General features: G+C 40.1%; 1 protein-coding gene across 15 annotated transcripts in view; it reads right to left on the bottom strand.

Annotated features, from left to right (window-relative positions):
• DTNA (dystrobrevin alpha) overlaps window positions 1–14,839 on the bottom strand; it is a 451,514-nt gene that overhangs the window by 183,151 nt on the left and 253,524 nt on the right. The window lies entirely within an intron of this gene.

Here is a 14,839-nt window from a genome sequence, read left to right as displayed (position 1 = left end):
ATATTCATTTCTAAATTGAGTGTTTGGAACCCACAACAGTTTTCCTATACGTAGTAATCTTATGCAAGGTGGTTAGCTTCATAGCTCTCTACTTAAACATACTATCGTCTGCAGGGGAACTATTCAAAAAATTCTATTAAAATGCCAACAGCTAAGATGGAAAAAATGAGAAAAAAATTAAAGTTTCTCTTGAAGCCCCGGATAAGTAAAGCACTATTGAAGAAGAAGAAGAAGAAAGTAGGAGGACTCACACTACCTGACCTCAGAACCTACTATACAGCTATAGTAGTTAAAACAGCCTGGTACTGGTATGATGACGGGTATGTTGGCCAATGGAACAGACTTGAGAACCCACATGTAAATCCATCCATCTATGGTTACCTGATCTTCAACAAGGGCCCAAAGTCCACCAAATGAGGAAATGACAGTCTTTTTAACACATGGTGCTGGCAAAACTGGATGTCTATCTGCAAAAAAATGAAACAGGACCCATACCTCACACCATATACAAAAACTAATTCAAAATGGATCAAAGACCTAAACATAAAGCCAAAAACTATGAAGTTCATAGAAGAAAAAACAGGATCAACACTAGAGGCCCTAATACATGGCATTAACAGGATACAAACCACAACCAACAACACACAAACTTCAGAAGATAAGCTAGCTAACTGGGATCTTCTAAAAATTCAACACCTATGCTTATCAAAAGACGTCACCAAAAGAGTAAAAAGAGAACCTGCAGACTAGGGAAAAATTTTTGGCTATTATAAATCAGACAAAGTTTAATCTCTAAAATCTACATGAAAATCCAACACCTCTACAACAAACAAATAATCCAATTGAAAAATGGGCAAAGAAAATGAACAGACATTTCACCAAAGAAGACATTCAAGCGACCAAGAGACACATGAGGAAATGCTCTTGATCACTGGCCATTAGAGAAATGCAAATCAAAACCACAACGAGATACTACCTCACCCTGGCATTACTGGCATGAATCGAAAAAACAGAAAATAAATGTTGGAGAGGCTGCGGGGAGATCGGAGCTCTTATGCATTGCTGGTGGGAATGCAAAAGGATAAAACCATTTTGGAAGATGATACGGTGCTTCCTTAGAAAGCTAGAAATACCATACCCAGTCCCGTTGAGTCAATTCTGACTCATAGCGACCCTATATGACAGAGTAGAACTGCCCCATAGAGTTTCCAAGGAGCGCCTGGCAGATTCGAACTGCCAGACATACGCACACCCATGTTCACTGCAGCATTGTTCACAATAGCAAAAAAGATGGAAACAATCTAGATGCCCATCAACAGATGAATGGATAATCAAACTGTGGTACATACACACAATGGAGTATTAGGCAATGATAAAGAATAACAATAAATCTGTGAGGCATTTCATAACATGGATGAATCTGGAAGGCATTACGCTGAGTGAATTAAGCCAATCACAAAAGGACAAATAGTGTATGAGACCACTACCATAAAAACTCATGAAAAAGTTTACACAAAAAGAAACAATCTTTGATGGTTACGGGGGCAGGGGGGATGGAAAAACACTAAATAGACAACAGATAAGTGGTAACTTTGGTGAAGGATAAGACAGTACACAATACTGGAGAGGCCAGCACAACTCGTACAAAGCAAGGTCATGGAAGCTCCATAGATATAGCCAAACTCCCTGAGGGACGGAATTGCTAAGCTGAGGACTGTGGGAACCCTGGTCTCAGGGAACATCTGGCTCAATTGGCAGAACATAGTTTATAAAGAAAATGTTCTACATTCTTCTGTGGTGAGTAGCATCTGGGGTCTTAAAAGCCTGTAAGCGGCCATCTAGGATACTCCACTGGTCTCACCCCTTCGGGAGCAAGGGAGAAGGAAGAAAACTAAAGACACAAGGGAAAGATTAATCCAAGGGACAAATGGGCCACATCTACCATGGTCTCCACCACACAGAGTCCAGTACAACTAGATGGTACCTGGTTACCACTGACTGCTCTGACAGAGATCATGATAGAGGGTCCCAGACAGAGCTGGAGAAAAATGTAGAACAAAATTCTAACTCAGAAAGAAAGACCAGACTTGCTGACCTGACAGAGACTGAAGAAACCCTGAGAGTATGGCCCTGGACACCCTACCAGCTCAGTAATGAAGTCACTCCTGAGGTTCACCCTTCAGCCAAAGATTGGACAGGCCCATAAAACAAAACGAGACTAAAGGGGCACACCAGCCCAGGGATAAGGACTAGCAGGCAGAAGGGGACAGGAAAGCCGGTAATAGGGAACCCAAGGTTGAGAAGGGAGAGTGTTGACATGTCGTGGGGGTGGTTAACCAGTGTCATAAAACAATATGTGTACTAACTGTTTAATGAGAAACTAGTCTGTTCTATAAATCTGCATCTAAAGTACAATTAAAAAAAATTTCTCTTGAGAAAAAAAGAACAAGAAAGTTAATGGAAATGTTTAGTCATGTAAGGGGCTTTTGGCTACATATCCAGGATTTTATAGGATGATGGATTTGATTTTTTATTGTATCTAACTAAACTTCTAAAAACTAAGGGTTCTCATACACACATACGTAATCATATACACATACATGCATACCACTCTAACTTCCATTTTGATTCTCAAGCCTAGTTAACATAAGGGAGAGCTGCACTAATCTTTTCCCATCTTTCAGTGAACCTTGCTTTCTTTCCAATTGATCTTTGTCCACACTCTTCTTTCTGTCTGTATTTTCTTCTTCCTATGCCTACCTATGAGTCAGAATTGACTTGATGGCAACAGGTTATAACTCAACTACTGGAAACCCTGCTGGCATAGTGGTTAAGTGCTACAGCTGCTAACCAAAAGGATAGCAGTTTGGATCCACCAGGCGGTCCTTGGAAACTCTATGGGGCAGTTCTACTCTGTCCTATAGGGTCACTATGAGTCGGAATGGACTCGACAACAATGGGTTATGCCTAGCTAACACCATCTGTCAGTTTGTCATACTGTGGTGGCTTATGTGTTGCTATGATACCAGGTACTATGCCACCAGTATTTCAAATACCAGTAGGGTCACCCACGGTGGACAGGTTTCAGGGGCGCTTCCAGGCTAAGACTCGAAAGAAAGGCCTGGTAATCTACTTCCGAAAATTAGCCAATGAAAACCTTATTGATAACAACTGAATATTGTCTGATATAGTACTGGTAGATGAGCCCCCATGTTGGAAGCCTTTCAAAATACACTTTGGCTGCAACAATCGATTTGAGCATAACAATGACCCCAAAGATGGTACAGGACCAAACAATGTTTTGTTCTGTTGTACATGGGGCACAGCAACAGCTTGCTTGCCTAGCTAACTTGCAGTCACCCTTCAGGTCTCACTTCAGATGTATATTCTGCTGAAATCTCACTGACCGACTGGGTTTGGTGCCTTTCCTCTGAGCCTCCATAGTACCTCATGTTTTTCTCTTAAGGCTGAGCATTTATTCAACAAATCTTTATTGAGTTCTTTCTACATGCCAGGAACTGCACTAGGCTCTGGGTATACCACAGATGAGAAGGCACAGTTCCTGCCCTCTGGCGCTTCAACTGTAGTGGTGTGAATACAAAAGCATAAAAGCAAGTAAAATACAATGAAGTAATTATAGCCATTGAAGTGGAAAGATATGTGAACACTGGGAGGGACTGATGAACTGGGGTAAATTTAATAGAGCTACTAGCAGAAGAGTGCTAAAAACGTCATGGGGGTGTGTGCAGAATGGTTTACTGAGTTTAAAGAAAAAATTGGTGGTGAAAGTGGTATTGGTCACATTGGTCAAACAGCACCATCAGTCCCTTCTATGAGTCAAGGGTTGCTTGCCTATTGCCGGGAAGGGAAAGAAGAGCATGGAAGAACCTTGGTTTATGGAGTTAAGGGAAAACTGTGTACACATTCACAACAAGTATAAATATGACGATACTTATTAATGGAGCTTACTTAACTTGTATTAAGTAACAGCAGGGTTGTGTTCTTTCACCATATATATTCAATCTGTATGCTGAGCAAATAATCTCAGAAGATGGACCTTATGAAAAAGAACTGGGCATCAGGATTGGAAGAAGGCTCATTAACAACCCTGCGTTATGCAGATGACACAACCTTGCTTGCTGAAAGTGAAGAGAACTTGAAGCACTTACTGATGAAGATCAAAGACCACTGCCTTCAGGATGGATTACACCTCAACATAAAGAAAACAAAAATCCTCACAACTGGACCAACAAGCAACATCTTGACAAACAGAGAAAATATTGAAGTTGTTTAAGATTTCATTTTACTTGAATCTACAATCAACACCCATGGAAGCAGCAGTCAGGAAACGAAAGGATGTACTGCGTTGGGCAAATCTGCTGCAAAAAAATCTCTTCAAGATCTTAAGAAAGGACGGATGTCACTTTGACAAGTGATGTGTGCTTGACCCAAGCCATGGTCTTTTCAACGCAAAGATGACAATGAAAAAGAAAGACTGAAGAAGAATTGACACGTTGTGGGGTTGGTGAAGATTACTGAACATACCATGGACTGCCAGAAGAACAAACAAATTTGAAAAATGTGCAGCCAGAATACTCCTTAGAAGCAAGAATGATAAGACTTTGTCTTGCTTACTTTGGTCATGTCGTCAGGAGGGACCAATCCCTAGAAAAGGACATCATGCTTGGTAAAGCAGAGGGTCAGTGAAAAAAAGGAGGACTTTCAAGGAGATGGATTGACACAGTGGCTGCAACAGTGGGCTCAAACATTGCAATGACTGTGAAGATGGCAATGACCTGGCAACGTTTTTTCTGTTATATAGTCATGTGCTGCATAATGTCTGTTTGGGCAATATCAGACTGCATATACGTCCATGGTCCCATAGCGTTATAACAGAGTTCAGAAAATCCCAATCAGAGAATGGGACTTAGAGAACATAACTGGACACAGTGAACACAACAGCTTTCTGCACACAACACGTGTATCTCATGTCTCTTGCATACAAAGTGATTGTGCTGCCAGGTATGTAATGATGCAGTATATATTTAACCTATAATACTATGTCTTGATAGCCATAATAAACGCCTATGTTACTGGCTTATGTATATATCATTATTTTAACATGAACTTTCCCTACTTCCAAATAAAAAGTTTACTGTATAACAGTGTATACCTGGACTAGTGGGCAGCAGCATCCAATCTCGTGTATTGCATGTCTCTAGAGCTGTAGCGTTATCTCTCTGAAATTTTCTTTTGAAAATATTACTGTGAAGTGCATCACGGTTCCCCAAAGCAGTAGAACCTGTGCTAGTGATAGCAGCAGTATCCCATGTAGCTTTGCTAAGTATATAATAAGGTGTTCACACAACGTCCAAATCACATAACGTCTCATTAATGTTAAGCGACACAGGACCGTATATAGGGTCACTATCAGTTGGAACTGACACAATGACACCTAACAAGAACAGCAACATCTTAGTCATCTAGTGCATCTATAAGAGAAATACCACAAGTTGATGGTTTTAACAAGGAGAAATTTATTCTCTCACAGTCTAGTAGGTTACAAGTCCAAATTCAGGGTGTCAGCTCCAGGAAATGGCTTTCTCTCTAAGTCAGCTCTGGAGGAAAATTCCCTGTCATCAATCTTCCCCTGGTCAAGGAGCTTCTCAGGTGCAGGGACCCCAGGTCCGAAGGATGTGCTCTGCTCCCAGTTCTGCTTTCTTGGTGGTGTGAGGTCCCTAACTCTCTGCTTGCTTCCCTTTCTTTTTATCTCATGTAAGATAAAAGGCGGTGCTGGCCACACCCCAGGGAAACACCCTTTCAATTGGATCAGGGATGTGGCCTTAGTAAGGGTGTTACAATCTTGCCCTAATCCCCTTTAACATAAAATTACAATCACAAAATGGAGAACAATCACACAGTACTGGAAATCATGGCCCAGCCAAACTGATACACACATTTTTTGGGTGACATGATTCAATCTGTGACAAACAACTTAATTTGATAACAATTCATTGCTGAACACACTCCTGTATTTTCTTTTTATAAGATTTTAAATATGCAGGTATGGTTGATAGATGGAGATATGAGGGAAAATGCTGTCTTCCTGATTCATATAGTCCCTTTTCCTTTACTACATAACAACTGGGTAGATAATAATCTGACATCCACAAAATAGTCTGGATATAGCTTCCAATTTTTATTTCAAGAGCTCAGAGGTAGAGCTGAGGTAACAGAGAGAGAGGGCACAGAACCAGTGATATGTTCCTGCATCTGTCTACATGCTGGAAAGAGATGAAAAGAGCCATTAAAAATAAATCAAAAGGATGGCAGGCTGGTAAGCTCTGATTGAAAATGTCAGGGAGGTAAAGGCTGGCTTCTGTGTTATATACTTGCTACTGTTTGTGACATCATTTTTCCAGTTAACTTTTTGTGCATTTCTCTTTAAGGTTTCTGAGGACAGCGACCTAGAGAATTTTCTTCACAGTGCCTAGCAAAGTCCAATGAACAAATGATATGTCCAGTTAGTATTTATTGAATAAATAAATGAAACAGAAAAAAAGAGGAAAACCAGAAGAAAGAAAATTATGAGCTAAGTTTATTTTTCATGAAATGGACATTCAATTATATTTTCAAAAAACTGACTCAGAGAAAAGTGAAATTCAAATTGTACTAGATGCGGAAATTAATCATTTGAAATGAGCAAAACGAATTTATAGCTGTTATAATCATGTCAAGAACCCTGGTGACACAATGGTTAAGCACTTGGATAATAACTGACAGGTTCAAACTCAACAGCCGCTCAGAGGGAGAAAGATGTGGCAGCCTGCTTCTGTCAAGACTTAACCCAGTTAACAGCTTTGGAAACCCTATAACCGGTTGCCACTGAGTCAACTCATAGCGACTTTATAGGACATGGTAGAACTGCCCCATACGATTTCCAAGGAGTGCCTGGTGGATCTGAACTGCTGACAGGTTAGCAGCCATAGCTCTTAACTACTACACCCCCAGGGTTTCCTGGAAATCCTACGGGGCAGTTCTATTCTGTAGTATAGGGTCACTATGAGTCAGAATCAACTCGAAGCCGTGGATTTTTTTTAGTTTATAATCATGCCTAAAGCAAATCACGCCTCATGAAACAAGCTGAAAAAGATGCAAACTACATATATGTCAATTGCTGGTCTACTCATTACCATTTTTGACTAGTTAATTCATAAAAGAAATATCATTAGTTACAGAATGGTATTAATTCTCACTTCTCATTAATCCTCACTTATGAGGAAAAGAAGAAAAAAATACAATGGCATGAAATAAAAAAGAGCACAGAATATAAATATAAGAAGAAAATTGGTATACTTTTAATTTTACCTCAAGAGTTTCCTGGAAAGCAACAATGTTAGAAAAAAAGGAGAATGCTCATTTTTTACCCACTGATCATAACCATAAGGGTAAAAAAAAAAAAAAAAAGATGGGAAGGACATGCCAGTTTATAGCTCACGCTGATTCAAAAGAGGGACTCCCAGAGAAAGTGAGTTAATAAGCAAATAAATACCAGGCGCCACTGTGGACTCTAGCTTCCAACATAACTGATCAGTGGGGTTTGAGCTACATAATGCTTGACTGCATTCTCTTTGCCTTAGAAGAGAGAAGAGCAAACCCTTCAGGAGGGGAAGGAGGGAGTGCTTTTCCAGAGAACAATTTTGCTTCTGAAATAACTGAAATTGTCAAGAAGCTCTGCTTATCATGAATACCAGTGTAACAACATCTGCCCAAGTCATATGGAGGAGATGATGGGGAAAATAACCCGCCTGCGACGCTAATGCATGTCATAAGGCGCATGGCTCACAGCAGGCCTAATTTGGCCAGTTTCTGTCATTCTTTCATGTAGGCTAGATGCTTACAACTTAAGAATTTACTGGAAGATAACGCTCCATCAGGTATTTCTTCTCCTGGAGCTTAGTCCCACAAATTATACAAGTGTTATTTTCATTCCTGAGAATCAATCCATTCATTTACTTCAGAAATATTTGTAGAGCAGCTATAATTTGTCAGACAGCCTGTAGCTTCTAGAGATCCAAAGATAAAGAAGACATGACTTTTGCCCCTAAGAAGCTCACAACCTAGAAGGGGAAATAAACTATTCTAACAAATAATTATAATTTGGTATAATATGTACAATAATGAAAGTTCGTACAACTATGTTGTTGTTGTTGTTAGTTGCCATCCAGTCAGCACGCCAACCGCATGCACAGTGGAACGAACTGCCTCCCAGTCCCACCTCATCCCCATGACTGGCTGCAGATCAGACTATTGTGATCCATAGGGTTTTCATCTGATAAATTTTGAACGTAGATTTCCAGGCCTTTCTTCCTAGTCTGTCTTAGTCTAGAAGCTCTCTTGAAACCTGTTCAACATCAGAGCTACACATAAGCCTCCACTGAGAGACGGGTGGCGGAAGTGCCTGAGGTGGAATTGAACTTGGTCTCCCATATGGAAGGTGAGAATTCTATCACTGAACCACCACTGCTCCCTGTACTGCTATATATAAAAAAAAAAAAAACTAAACCCATTGCTGTCAAGTCGATTCCAACTCAGTGATCCTATACGACAGAGTAAAAGTATCCCATAAGGTTTTCAAGGTTGATTTGAACTGCTGACTTTTTGGTTAGCAGCCGTCTCTTAATCACTGAGCCCAGTGCTATATAGAGTAGTTTAATTCTGGGAGGATCTAAAAGATACATCAAAGAAAGGGTGACTGTGAAACAGAACTTTAAAAGATGAATAGGAATTTTCCAGAGAGCAAAGAGCAGGAGAGAGCATTGTAGTTACAGCGAATCATGAAAAACAGCATGGGGTATTAAAAGGGTACGGGGCACTTGGGAATCTGGAGTAACTCAGTATTGCTGGGTACAAGTGTGAGTGGAGATGTCGACAAGTTGAATAGGCATCAGATTTAGAAAGTCTTCTTTGTCATATAGAGACACTACAGGGTCTTCCTATAGGAGACTGGGTGCCACCCAAGGTTTTAAACAGGGAATTGATACATACAGATGTAGATTTTGGCCAGATTAGTTCAGCGTATTGAGTAGAGAAAAGATTGGGTAGGCAAGCTCAAGGGTGGAAGCATGTGCTTAAGGGAGGACTCCAGTTAGCTGGATACTTAACTGATCCAGGAGAAAGAATATATGTCTTGTGCTAAAGCGTGATTTGAGAGAGATTTAGGGGACAAATCTGGTATGACATGGTGATGGACAGGCCACATGGAGAATGGGAGAGGAGAGGTCCTCAGTTTTTCTTCTCCCAAAGCACTTCACACTCATTAAGAAGTAATCTGCTGCCTCAATGGCACTAATGAGTTTGCAGGAGGTGAGGTCACCAAGTCACCCTTCCTCCAGGATAGCCATTAAAGGAGGGCTGCAAAACTGGACAGGGGGTGCTCCAACTCTTAGCCCACACGTATGGGAGAAGACTGAGAGACCACAGTAAAACAGTTTCGGAACCAGCTAGAAATAAAGAATAAATCCAAACATAGGCCACAGAGTATTAGAAGAAATGTGAGTTGCATTTTGGCATAGCAAGAATAAGTTCACACTGAAATGTTACCTCGCCGAAATTATGCCCTTCACTACACAGCTTTAATAAAACACCACCCATAACAAACATACATTTCTATAATACATGGCATATAAACACAGTTAAAGGCAGAACTTAAACTATGATGTCTTACATTTGTATAACATTGTGAAGATTACAAAATGCTTTTCTCTATAACTTTGTGAGAAGATGGGGAAGATATTATTATTTCCAAGTTAGAGATGAAGGACTTGAGACTCAGGTGGGTAAAGTGGTTGCCCTCAAAACATATTTTCTGGAAGGGCAGGAAATTGAATCCTTTTTTTTTTTTTTGCTTTCAAATTTTAAACTCCTAAGCTAGTATGGGTTCTAATCTCCAGAAAGCTTATTTTAACTGCTACTGTCCAATATAAATTAAGGTTTTGAAATTGATAAACTGAAAAGAACTTCATAGAGCTTGGTGACTGACAGACCAAAAGGAGAATGGAGAGGAAGGGTCCATGGCTCCCTCAAGCTTCACTGACAATTACTTTATGCACTACTTTGTTATAGAATCTTCCCATTAAAAAATATTGTATTGAAAATAATCATGAAAGTTAAAATAATTCCCAGAGTCTGGATTTATGTCAACCCAGACACATACAAACACACAAACTCACACACTGATTCACGCTCTCACAATTTAAATCCACAAAAGTTGACGTAGCTCTTAGAAATGTTTGGCTCTGCTTTGCTTTTGCTGTAGTTTAGCAAACGCTTAAGTCTTGCAGACTTTGGTTTTAATATGATGAGACTGTTGCCATGCTTTATTTTCCTCTGTTTTGCTCCAGGTGGATGACGAGAAGATGCTGGGTTCAGCACTCACCAAGTGCTACAATCCCTGAAGTTAATAACTATAATGAAGGCTATGTGAAGCGTCTTTCCTCCTTTAATTGATTTATTGGTGACATCTAAATGCCTGTTTCCGTTTCTGTTAATCAGGAAGGTCTCTGACACGACTTTCTCAGATTTACATTCTAGTCCTAATCTTTGGCAATATAATAAAAGAAGTATTCAGAGCTCTTTCCTGAGGCAACGTATAATTGCATTCACTGTTACTTGCTAGTCCTTTATCTAGATGAGCCCCTGACAGCAGGAAAATGCTGTTACTAAAATAAATGGCTATAAAGGGTTTCTGACTTTGTCTTTTACTTTGAACATAAACCTCTACTCCTGGTATGATGGAACTCGGATGGGTTCTTTTTTTTTTTTTTGAGAGGTGAGAGCTCAGTATTTTAGTGTGACGATCAGCGTAAAGACAGGTTATCACAAATTTGGTCTTTTCTCTAAAGCACCTGCCATTGTAGTTCTTGGTTGTCCAACCTGGGGACGTTTTCAAACATAACAAAAGCATGGGATTTACTGAATCTGGGGTTGAGGGCTGAGCAGCTGTATTTGTTCAAAGCATCACAGATGCATCTGATACACAGCCAGGACTGAGCTAGAAATATGATGCTAGTTGAGTTTGACCATGAACTTACGTGGTATATTAGGTTGGAGTTCTCATGTTGCTTTGTAATCTATTTCCGTATCTTATAAGACACACTTTAAAATGCAGCTTAAGCCAAGGAAGAACTGACAATAAGATTAATTCTTTTGGGGGAATCTAAATATACACTAACATATACGTACATTCATATGGGTACCTAGCGAGGCAAACTTTAAGAAATAGAAACTGTCATTAAAAAGTGAGAAAATCTTTTTTTTTTTTTTTTTAATTCTGCAAAGAACCATTCTCAGTAGTTCTTTAGTGGGGAAGGAACCTGTTGCTCTGGGGCAAAGGTGTACAAGAGGCTTAAGGACTTTTGGTTTGGTTTGGCTTGGTAAGAGGCTTGAACTCCTGCTCAATAGCAGCTGGCATCATCCCACACTTCCCCCTAACTACTAGTAAGAGCTCAGATTAAAGAAGGAGGGCTAGCGCAAATTGGCATGGGTGAAAGGAAACTTTTAAAAGGAAACCAAAAAAACCAAACCTGTTGCCATCAAGTCAATTCCAACTCATAGTGGCCCCACAGAACAGAGTAGAACTGCATCATAGTTTTCCAAGCAGTGCCTGGTAGATTCGAACTGCAGACCTTTTGGTTAGCAGCTGAACTCTTGACCACTGCACCACCAGGGTTTCCATTTAAAAGGAGGATTGAAATTCTGACTCTATAATGTGAGGTTCAAAGTAATTTCGAATGTCTCTAACGAGCTGGGGCACTAAGGTTAGCTTGGTCAAAAGGTCCTCCCCAAGAAGAGACTACCATGGGGGGAAGGGTTGTTTATGCTGCTGCCTCTAGTGTTACACTGTGACCTAAGGCTTCTCATGGAACCGAATTTTATCCAATATGATGTGCCTTTGGGACGATGGTTGTGTGTGTGTGCGCAGGTATGTGCAAGTACATCTGTTTCTGAAGATTAATAATAATGCTGTAGGTCTAAAAGGGTCACTTTATTGTGGTGAGACTACGGCTAAACCTAACGCTGGAGAGAGAGAGGTTTTTTTTTTTTTATCTTCCTGCTGGCACAGCTAAAGTTCTTAATAACTGGAGGATAGGTGTTAGGAAATAACCGCCATCCAATCATTTGTAACCTTCTTGATTCAATGTAAGAAGCTATTGCTATTGTTCATAAAATAGGTCTGTTTCTTTTGTCTACAAATCTAATAAATAAAAAAAAATTTAGACCCCGCTTACCTTATTGTGAAAACCCTTGTGGCATAGTGGTTAAGAACTATGGCTACTAACTAAAAGGTCAGCAGTTCTAGCCCACCAGGCACTCCTTGGAAACCCTATGGGGCAGTTCTACTCTATCCTAGAGGGTCACTATGATTTGGAATCCACTTGAAGGCAATGGGCTTGGTTTTTTTTTTTTTTTTTTTTGGTTTACCTTATTATAAAACCAAATCTGTTGCCATTAAGTTGATTCCAACTCACAGTGACCCTACAGGAGAGAGTAAAACTGCCCCATAGGGTTTTCAAGGATCACCTGGTGGATTCAGACTTTTGGTTAGAAGCTGAGCTCTTAACCACTGCACCATCAAGCATTTGTTCAAATGACTGAATTAAATTTAGCTACTCAGTTAAGAGGCTGCAACAGGACAGGGTGTGTTTAGCTGGTTCAGCAGTGCAATGATGTCCCAGCCACAATTTCTTTTAAGATTTAGGTTCTTCAGCTATCTGGAAAAGATATGAAGCCTCATCCCACCAAAATGTTCATTCCATAGACACATAAATGGAGGAATTATAGATCCTTGCATGGACTGGTTTATGGAAATAGAGTCAGGATATGGTGAGGATCAAAGGCAGTTTTACTTTATGGGAAGTACCAACTATTAGTGAAAGGGTGCAGCCAATTGCAATGGCCACATCTACAGAGCGACTGTCCTTCAGGGAGGTGGGTGGTAGCCTCCAAAGGCCAAGAAACAGTAAAGAGCAGTGATGGTGGGAAGAAGGCAGTGATGGGCTCCTCATGTTGTAGATAGAGGTCAAGAATGCCTGGATACACAAATCCACTTTTCATGTGTCAGACAGCAACTTGCACCTGGAAAATCCAATGTGCTGTAAGACACTGCCATCACGACTCCTGACCCTTTCGAGGATTCTAACCCATTGTTTGATTTGAAATCTAAGAAAGATTTAGGAGAAATCTTACAAAGAGTAGTAGAAAGCAAAAGAACCTCCCTTGCCCAGTTCTAATGTGTGAGAAAAAACTGGAGTTGCTACTGACCATGGGCTAGTTGTTATTTGTACTTCTGGAGTGTGACCTCCATGAGGAGAGTTAGGGAAAAGGAGAATGAGAACTAAGGTGTAAGTGTGAACATTGGGTACAGCTAGATGTAGGCCAGAGGGGCTTGTACATTTTACAATTTCCATCATTTTTAGGGGTGGGAGTTCTGAGTTTGGAGAGGTAAGAAAGGGAGAGGCAGGAAAGTATATTGTTTCCTGCAATAGGACAAGAAAATCAGACTTCTTCTGTGAAAATAATGATGATGATGATGATTGCCACAATATTATTTAAAATAATTTCCATTTAAAAAGAAAAGCTTAGTATGTATGAAGTAGTATGTAGGCATTTTCTCATTAAGTTCTTACAAGAACACTAAAAGGTAGGTGGTATTATTCCCATTTTACTGATGTGGAAACCAAGGTTCAGAGAGATTAAGCAATTGCCCAAGGGTTTAAAACCAGGCCTGTCTGACTACAGAGCCCACTGGGCTTCTTCAGAAAGACCAAAATGGAATTGTATGAAATTACTCAAGGGAAATGCTGTTTTCCGTGAGAGTAGTGGTGGTGTCACGCTGCCCACATATGTGCACACTGAAATGGGCTAAGGCATAACCTAAGATAAGTGCTAGTGTGTGCCAGAAGGGAAGTGAGACAGGATACAGGCTGTGAGATGCCACATTTCTGCTAAGGGAAGGGCCTAACAGCCATCGGGTGGCTATAAGCTCTGCATTTTCCCCTTCATTTTCTTCTATTTCTCCTCTCTATCTTATTCCTTCTTTCTCTAATCCAACCTCGCACTTCCTGCCCTTTCTTTCCCCTTCTCTAACTCTTCTCTACTCATTTTTTCACTTTCTTTATTTTAAATGTCTTAGGGAAAATGACTCAAACCACTCAAAAATTAAATGTCTGTTTATTTTTTAAAAATCCCTTTCCTCTCAAACTGATTCTACTATATGTCTCTGAATGTTTATTTGTGGCAGAACAAGTATTTTTAAAGAGTAAATCTCAAGAATTCTAGATTGCAGAAGGAGCTATTTTGTTCTTTAATAGACATGCATTTAAAATAAGGACTTTATATGATCTATATTTAACAACTTTTCAACTTAGATTTGTATCAGTAAAATGTGGAATTGAGGCTAATCTATAGTTTGATATTAAATTAATTAACATTATGCTATTTTTTTCCACCCCCCACCAAAGGAACTCTATGAAGAATATCACAGGCTTAACATAAAACTCAAAAAACAGCAATGACATTGTAGGGAGTCTGATTATTGCTATCCAGTGAAAGCACAGCCAAGTATATCGGGTTAATGAATGCACATGCCAAAATTAAATAGGCCACATGGAAAAGTAACAGGCAGAGCATATGAGCAGCCAATAGTTATGGCTGCAAGATCCCTGCAGTAAACAATGGCAATTTGCACCCCAAGGTCCTTTCCCCTAGATGAGGGATGTCTGGCCTGACAGGAGGACAGAATGGAAAAAGAAGAAACAGAGGCAGCCCTTATTTCCAG

Source organism: Elephas maximus, chromosome 11 (assembly GCF_024166365.1).
Source record: "Elephas maximus indicus isolate mEleMax1 chromosome 11, mEleMax1 primary haplotype, whole genome shotgun sequence".
In the NCBI taxonomy this organism is placed as follows: Eukaryota; Metazoa; Chordata; class Mammalia; order Proboscidea; family Elephantidae; genus Elephas; species Elephas maximus.
This window is presented reverse-complemented; position numbering and strand designations above follow the sequence as displayed.